Source organism: Epinephelus moara, chromosome 16 (genome assembly GCF_006386435.1).
Source record: "Epinephelus moara isolate mb chromosome 16, YSFRI_EMoa_1.0, whole genome shotgun sequence".
Classification (NCBI taxonomy): Eukaryota; Metazoa; Chordata; class Actinopteri; order Perciformes; family Serranidae; genus Epinephelus; species Epinephelus moara.
Genome location: NC_065521.1, coordinates 47407134 through 47413883, shown reverse-complemented (window position 1 = coordinate 47413883; position 6750 = coordinate 47407134). Strand labels below are relative to the sequence as shown.

The 6750-nt window shown below is 31.0% G+C and overlaps 1 protein-coding gene and 1 long non-coding RNA gene across 3 annotated transcripts in view; one reads left to right on the top strand and one right to left on the bottom strand.

Annotated features, from left to right (window-relative positions):
• The window catches only part of usp11 (ubiquitin specific peptidase 11), a 33373-nt gene that overhangs the window by 20322 nt on the left and 6301 nt on the right, over positions 1-6750 (top strand). The window lies entirely within an intron of this gene.
• Positions 5396-6750, bottom strand: part of LOC126402494 (uncharacterized) — a 4159-nt gene continuing 2804 nt past the window's right edge. The window contains exon 2 of the long non-coding RNA XR_007571229.1: positions 5396-5795. This is a non-coding gene — a long non-coding RNA (uncharacterized LOC126402494). The remainder of the gene's footprint in view (positions 5796-6750) is intronic.

The window sequence follows — 6750 nt, the reverse complement described above, 5'->3', positions numbered from 1 at the left end:
ACAGCAGCAGCAGGAGGCATCTGGCAGGACCACGGCAGCAGCACAACCACACACGTCACACTATGCAGGCACCGCTGCAATATAAGTTAACCTGAGAGACAGTGGAGCACAAAGGCTCCGGAGAAGAAGCCGAGTTAGTGACATAAAATAAATAAAGTAATAAAAGTCATAGTGTAATATGTCATGAAGAATTGATTAAAAAAGATCATAGAATAGTATGTCATGAAAACGTGACTAAAAGTCATAGTGTTGTTTGGCGTCAAAAAAGTATTTAAAAAAAATCATACTATGACCAAAAAAAATCATAAACACCTTTGTATGAAAAAGTCAATATATAGTATGTCTTAAAAAAGTAACAACACAGTATTACATAAAAAGTCACAAAAAAGTATGTCATTAAAGTCATGCAATAGTATGTCCTAAACCGTGTTTAAAAAGTCATAGTATAGTCTGTCTAAAAAAAGTGATAAAAAGTCATGAACTACCATGTCAAGAAGTCAAAGTATAGTATAATGAAAAAACTGATAAAGTTGTATTATAGTATGTTGGAAAAACAGCTAAAATAGTCTTAGAGCAGCATGTCGGAAAAAGTCATGGTATAGTATGTAGAAAAAAGTCATAGTATAGTATGTAGAAAAAAGTCATTGTATAGTATGTCGGAAAACGTCACACTAAAGCATGTTAAAAAAAAAAAAACCCGGCTGATAAAGTCATATTATAGCATGTCGAAAAAATGTCGAAAAAAGTCATGGTGTAGTGTGTTAAAAAACGGCTAAAAAAAGGGGGGCCAAAATAGTATGTCATACTATAGTATGTCTAAAAAAGTCATAGTAAAGTATGTCAAAAAAACTAATGAAAAAGTCATAGTGTAGTATGTCAGAAAAACTAATAAAAAAGTCATAGTATAGCATGTTGAAAAAACAAATTAAAGAAGTCATAGTATACTATGTTGAAAAAACAAATAAAAATGTCATAGTATGTTGAAAAAGCCATAGTATAGTATGTCGAAAAAAACTAATAAAAAAAAAGTCATAGTATAGTATGTCGGGGAAAAAAGCCAAAAAAGTCATAGGATAGTATGTAGAAAAAAGTCATAGTATAGTATGTCGAAAAAGTCAGTAAAGTATGTTAAAAAAAAGTCATTGTATAGTATGTCTAAAAACCAGCTAATAAAGTCATATTATAGCATGACAAAAAATGTCTAAAACGGTCATAGTATAGTATATCGAATAAAGTCATAGTATAGCATGTCGAAAAAACGTCTAAAAAAGTCAGTATAGTATCTTGAAAAGTCACACTATAGCATGTAGACAAAAGTCATAGTATATTATGTCGGGTAAAAAAGGCCAAAAAAGTCATACTATAGTATGTCAAAAAAAAAAAGTCAGTTTAGTATGTCAAAAAAAGCCATAGTATAGCATGTCAAAAAAACTGCTAAAAAAAAAGCCATAGTATAGTATGCTGAAAAAACTGCTAAAAAAGCCATGGTATAGCATGTCGTTAAAAACCATGAAAACAAGTCATAGTATAGCATGTCGTCCAAAATTGTTAAAAAAAAGTCATAGCATAGTATGTCAAAAAAATGCATAGTATAGCATGTCGAAAAAACTGCTAAAAAAGCCATAGTATAGTATGTCGTAAAAATCCATAGTATAGCATGTCGAAAAAACTGCTAAAAAGGTCATAGTATAGTATGTTGAAAAAAGCCATAGTATAGCATGTCGAAAAAACTGCTAAAAAAAGCCATAGTATAGTATGTCGAAAAAAGCATAGTATAGCATGTCGAGAAAAAAAAAATGCTAAAAAAGTCAGTATAGTATGTCAAAAAAATGCCCAAGAAAGTCATAGCATAGTATGTCTAAAAAAGTCATAGTATCGTATGTCGGAAAAAATCATAGTATCATATGTCGGAAAAAGTCATAGTGTCATATGTCAAAAAAACTGCTAAAAAAGTCATAGTATCATATGTCGAAAAAAGTCATAGTATAGTATGTCGAAAAATCTGCTAAAGCAGCCATAGTATAGTATGTCGAAAAAAGTCATAGTATGTCAAAAAAAATCATAGTATCACATGTCAAAAAAGTCATAGTATCACATGTCAAAAAAGTCATAGTATAGTATGTCAAAGAAGGTCATAGTATACTATGTTGAAAAAAGTCATACTATATTATGTCGAAAAAAATCATAGTATTGTATGTCGAAAAAACTGCTAAAAAAGTCATAGTATACTATGTCGAAAAAAGCCCTAGTATAGCATGTCGAAAAACTGCTAAAGAAGCCATAGTATAGTATGTTGAAAAAAGTCATAGTATAGTATGTCGAAAAAAGCCCTAGTATAGAATGTCGAAAAAAGTCATAGTATAGTACGTCGAAAAACTGCTAAAGAAGCCATAGTATAGTATGTCGAAAAAAGTCATAGTATAGTATGTCGAAAAAAGCCCTAGTATAGCATGTCGAAAAAAGTCATAGTATATAGTATGTCAAAAAAATCCATAGTATAGTATGTCGAAAAACTGCTAAAGAAGCCATAGTATAGTATATCGAAAAAAGTCATAGTATTGTATGTCGAAAAAAGTCATAGTATAGCATGTCGAAAAACTGCTAAAGAAGCCATAGTATAGTATGTCGAAAAAAGCCCTAGTATAGCATGTCGAAAAAACCCATAGTATAGCATGTCGAAAAACTGCTAAAGAAGCCATAGTGTATAGCATGTCGAAAAACTGCTAAAGAAGCCATAGTATAGTATGTCGAAAAAAGTCATAGTATAGCATGTCGAAAAAAGCCCTAGTATAGCATGTCGAGAAAAAAAAAGTCAAAGTATAGCATTTCAAAAAAAGTCATAGTATAATATGTCGAAATAAGTCATACTATATTATGTAGAAAAAAAATCATAGTATCATATGTCGAAAAAAGTCGTAGTATAGCATTTCAAAAAAAGTCATGGTATAGCATTTCAAAAAAAGCCATAGTATAGTATGTCGAAAAAAGCCATAGTATAGCATGTCGAAAAAACTGCTAAAAAAGCCATAGTATAGTATGTCGAAAAAAGCATAGTATAGCATGTCGAGAAAAAAAAAAAGCTAAAGAAGTCAGTATAGTATGTCAAAAAATGCCCAAAAAAAGTCATAGTAGAGTATGTCTAAAAAAGTCATAGCATAGTATGTCTAAAAAAGTCATAGCATAGTATGTCGAAAAAAGTCATGGTATCATATGTCGAAAAGTTATAGTATAGTATGTCGAAAAAGTCATAGTATAGCATGTCAAAGAAGGTCATAGTATACTATGTTGAAAAAAGTCATACTATATTATGTCGAAAAAAATCATAGTATTGCATGTCGAAAAAAAATGCTAAAAAAGTCATAGTATCGTATGTCGGAAAAAATCATAGTATAGTATGTCGAAAAATCTGCTAAAGCAGCCATAGTATAGTATGTCGAAAAAAGTCATAGTATCATATGTCGAAAAAGTTATAGTATAGTATGTCGAAAAAGTCATAGTATAGCATGTCAAAGAAGGTCATAGTATACTATGTTGAAAAAAGTCATACTATATTATGTCGAAAAAGATCATAGTATTGCATGTCGAAAAAAAATGCTAAAAAAGTCATAGTATCGTATGTCGGAAAAAATCATAGTATAGTATGTCGAAAAATCTGCTAAAGCAGCCATAGTATAGTATGTCGAAAAAAGTCATAGTATGGCATGTCAAAGAAGGTCATAGTATACTATGTTGAAAAAAGTCATACTATATTATGTCGAAAAAAATCATAGTATTGTATGTCGAAAAAACTGCTAAAAAAGTCATAGTATACTATGTCGAAAAAAGCCCTAGTATAGCATGTCGAAAAGAGTCATAGTATAGTATGTCGAAAAAAGTCCTAGTATAGTATGTCGAAAAAAGCCCTAGTATAGTATGTCGAAAAAAGCCCTAGTATAGCATGTCGAAAAAAATCATAGTATAGTATGTCGAAAAAACCCATAGTATAGTACGTCGAAAAAAGTCATATTATAGCATGTCGAAAAAAATTGATAAAAAAGTCATAGTATAGCATGTCGAAAAAAGTCATAGTATAGTATGTCAAAAAAACCCATAGTATAGTACGTCGAAAAAAGTCATATTATAGCATGTCGAAAAAAATTGATAAAAAAGTCATAGTATAGCATGTCGAAAAAACTGCTAAAAAAGTCATAGTATACTATGTCGAAAAAAGCCCTAGTATAGCATGTCGAAAAGAGTCATAGTATAGTATGTCGAAAAAAGTCCTAGTATAGTATGTCGAAAAAAGCCCTAGTATAGCATGTCGAAAAGAGTCATAGTATAGCATATCGAAAAAAGTCATAGTATAGTATGTCAAAAAAACCCATAGTATAGTACGTCGAAAAAAGTCATATTATAGCATGTCAAAAAAAATTGATAAAAAAGTCATAGTATAGCATGTTGAAAAAAGTCATAGTATAGTATGTCGAAAAAAGCCCTAGTATAGAATGTCGAAAAAAGTCATAGTATAGTACGTCGAAAAACTGCTAAAGAAGCCATAGTATAGTATGTCGAAAAAAGTCATAGTATAGTATGTCGAAAAAAGCCCTAGTATAGCATGTCGAAAAAAGTNTATAGTACGTCAAAAAATTGCTAAAGAAGCCATAGTATAGCATGTTGAAAAAAGTCATAGTATAGTATGTCGAAAAAAGCCCTAGTATAGCATGTCGAAAAACTGCTAAAGAAGCCATAGTATAGTATGTCGAAAAAAGTCCTAGTATAGCATGTCGAAAAAAGTCATAGTATAGTATGTCGGGAAAAAAAGTCAAAGTATAGCATTTCAAAAAAAGTCATAGTATAATATGTCGAAAAAAGTCATAGTATAGCATTTCAAAAAGTCATAGTATAGTATGTCGAAATAAGTCATACTATATTATGTAGAAAAAAATCATAGTATCGTATGTCGAAAAAAGTCATAGTATAGCATTTCAAAAAAAGTCTATATAGCATTTCAAAAAAAGTCATAGTATATTATGACGAAAAAAATCATAGTATTGTATGTCAAAAAATCATAGTATCATGTCAGAAACTGCTAAAAAAAAAAGTCATAGTATGGCATTTCAAAAAAAAAGTCATAGTATAGCATGTCGAAAAACTGATAAAAAGCCATAGTATAGTATGTCGAAAAAAGTCACAGTATAGTATGTCGAAACGAGCTAAAAAGGTCATAGTGTTGTGTGTCCAAAAAATGGCTACAGGTGATAAGACAATCAATTGATGCCTTTATTGTCATTTCACAGCTGTACAGTGTAATCAGGTGTCTCCAGTGTATACATTCAGAAATTCACAGACAAGCAGACACATTGAAAACTATATACATAATAGTGGCTGGAAAAACAAGTAATTATAAAAACAGGGTATTAAATCAGAGTAAGATAAACATTTGCAAATAGTCATGCAATATTGCACATATCAGGGTATGTAGCACATATACAGGATCCTATCCTCAGATGTTACGGCACATATCTTACAGTGTCGTTTAATTGCACTTGGGTAAAAGGTGGGTAAAAAAACATTCTGGTCAGGAGCATGTCAAAGCTGCCTCTGTGCAGTGGTGTCTAGAGTCTATGTGAGGTCCTGGGAGATGTTTGTGCCAAGGAATTTAAAGGAAGACTCTCTCCACGATGCCTTCTCTGATGTGTAAGGGAGTAGGTTCTTCGTTCTGTTTTCTGAAGCTAATTATTATTTCCTTTGTTTTGGAGATGTTCAGTGCTAGGTTGTTAGCTGAGCAGCATTCTGTCAGTCTGCAGTCCTCATCCCTGTAGGCAGACACATCACCATTGTATATCAGTCCAACCCAGGTGGTGTTGTCTGCAAACTTTATGATAGTGTTTGTGCTGTGGGTCCGTGTGCAGTCATATGTGTTAAGGGGGGAAAAAAAGAGGATCCATCACACCCCTGAGGGGTTCCAGTGTTGAGTCCTGCGCCCTCTTATGTTCATAGTATAGTTTGTCATTACATAAAGTGATTGTATGGTATGTCGAAAAAACTGCTAAAAAAAAAGTCATAGTAGAGTATGTCGAAAAAAGTCATAGTATCATATGTCCAAAAAAACTGCTAAAAAAGTCAGTGTCACCTGTCGGAAAAAGTCATAGTATAGCATGTCAAAAAAAGGTCATAGTATAGTATGTCAGAAAAAAAGAAAGTCATAGTATAGTATGTCGAAAAAGGTCATAGTATATAATATGTCGAAAAAAGTCATAGTATAGCATGTCGAAAAAACCGATAAAATAGTCACAGTATAGTATGTCGAAAAAAACTGATAAAAAAAAAGTTATAGTATAGCATGTCGAAAAAAGTCATAGTATAGCATGTCGAAAAAGTCATAGAATAGCATGTCGAAAAAACTGATAAAAAAGTCACAGTATAGCATGTCGAAAAAAGTCATAGTATAGAACGTTGAAAAAAATTGATTAAAAAAAGTCATAGTGTAGTATGTTGAAAAAAATTAATAAAAAAAAAGTCATAGTATAGCATTTCGAAAAAATTGTTAAAAAAAGTCATAGTATAGCATGTCAAAAAAATTTATAAAAAAGTCATAGTATAGCATGTCAAAAAAATTGATTAAAAAAGTCATAGTATAGCATGTCAAAAAAATTGATAAAAAAGTCATAGTATAGCATGTCGAAAAAAGTCATAGTATAGCATGTCAAAAAAATTGATTAAAAAAGTCATAGTATAGTATGTCGAAAAAAGTCATAGTATAGCATGTCA